The sequence below is a fragment of the Pteropus alecto genome, unplaced genomic scaffold (assembly GCF_000325575.1).
Source record: "Pteropus alecto unplaced genomic scaffold, ASM32557v1 scaffold7, whole genome shotgun sequence".
NCBI lineage: Eukaryota > Metazoa > Chordata > Mammalia > Chiroptera > Pteropodidae > Pteropus > Pteropus alecto.
In genome coordinates, this window is record NW_006494614.1 from 52,714,088 (window position 1) to 52,716,123 (window position 2,036).

The window sequence follows — 2,036 nt, forward strand, 5'->3', positions numbered from 1 at the left end:
AGTCTTGATATCTGATAGATATCCTACCTTGTTCTTTTTCTTTATTATTTTTTTACTTTGTTCTTTTTCAAAAATGTGTTGGCTAATATTGGTTCTTTCCATGTGCCTATAAATTTTAGAATCAACTTATGAAGTTTCATAAGTGAAACAAAATAAGTTTTTTATGGGGGGGATTAGAATTGCATTGAACCTACAGATAATCATTTGAGTCTTCCAATCTATGAAAATAGAATAGCCTTCCTTTTATTTAGTTCCTTAATTTATCTTAATAAAGTTTATAGTTTCCTGTGTAATGATCTTGCACATTTTTGATTTTTAGGCGAGGCAACCCTTCGTTGACCTCACAGATTGCAAAGACCTCATCAGCTTATAATCCCTTATTTTTTTATTTTTTTATGCCTACAGCCCCTGGTCATCTTAGGTGGTCTCCCATCCAAGTACTAACCAGGCCCAACCCTGCTTAACTTCCAAGATCAGACAGGATGGGGCTTGTTCAGGGTAGCATGGCCATAGACAAGATCTTGCACATTTTTAGTGTGAATTTATTCCTAAGTATTTGAAACTTTAAAATTTTTAAATTCTGATTGTTTGTTGTTGGTACGTAGAAATCCAATTGATTTGTATATTGGCCCTTTATTCAGCAATCTTCTTAAACCCACTTTTTAATTCTAGTCATTTATCTGTAGATTCTTTTGGATTTTCTGTGTCTAGAATTACATCATATATGAGTGACAGTCTATTCCTCTTCTTCACCCTGCAATACTTCCTTCTTTCTCTTAAAAATTTAAAAATGATTAAGTCTTTGATTTATCTGGAAATTATTTTTGGTAAAGTATAAGGTATGGCTCCAAGCTCATTTTTTACCCCAGATGGACATCCTGATTTTTATGTAAATATTATTGAATAAGCCATCTTTCCCAAGTAATTTTAAATGAGAACTTTAAAATATATTAAATTTTTATGTGTATTTGCTTGTATTTTTTGATATTTTCTTCCGTTCACTGATCTCTTTTCTGTTTCAGTTATTGTAACTTTAAAATGGCTTAATATCTGGTGGGACTTTTATTTTTAGAGTATTTATTAGTATTCTTATTTATTTCATTTATATGAATTTGAGAATTCATATAGATCCAAAGAAAATTCTGTTTGGATTTATATTAGGAAAGCTTTAAATTCTAGATTCTGTTTCCGATTTTGAATCTTCTATCCATGAACAGGGGTTGCCTTTCTAATATTCAAATCATTTTTATTCCTTAGCATTTTAATATAGGCCTTATGCATTTTTTATAATTTATTCCTAGACATTTGACTTTTTGTTGATATCATTAATGAAGATATTTACTTCATTATATTTTCAAACTGGTCATTGTTTATTTGCTTGAGGGTTACATATTAGTTTTTTTGTGAGTTAATTTTGTAACCCAATCACTGAACTATTTTTTCTTCCTATTTATAATAGTTATTCAGTTGATTCTCCTGTTGTTTTTTTTTCCACCAGAAAAGCAATTATATCAGCTCTAAACATACAATTTACTTCTTCCTTTCTACTTTTTATTTCTCTTATTTTTTTTTTTTCCATTAAAGGGTTGTAAGCAGGAGGGCCATCTAATCTCATTACAATATTAAAGATTACATTGTCTGCAAAAGTAGAACCAAGGAAACCTTTTAGGAGTTCAGTACAGTAGTTCAGATACCAAAAGATTGTGGCTTTTGCTAAGAGAGTGGTAGCAGAGATAGACAGAAGTGGATAGCCTGGAAATATATTTTGAAGGTAAAATAGGTGGCAGAGAACAGGCTGATCATATGTTAAAGATTTACAAACTTCTTGGAAATCTTAGAATATAAGAATCATGGGAAGGACTATAAATATAATCAAGTCTGTACTCTGACCTTATCTTTTATCTGGTTCACTCCAACTTTCTAGCCACCTCCAGTGATAATGAACTCACTGTTTCTCATGGCAGCCTATTTCATTTCTTTAATTCACTCTTGTCAGGTACTGGATGGGGCCCTAAGAAACATGGATAATCAAGACT

General features: G+C 31.0%; 1 pseudogene; it reads right to left on the bottom strand.

The window, feature by feature from the left end:
• Nucleotides 1-396: 396 nt before the first annotated feature.
• On the bottom strand, nucleotides 397-515 carry LOC112474836 (annotated as a pseudogene).
• Between the last annotated feature and the right edge of the window lie 1,521 nt (nucleotides 516-2,036).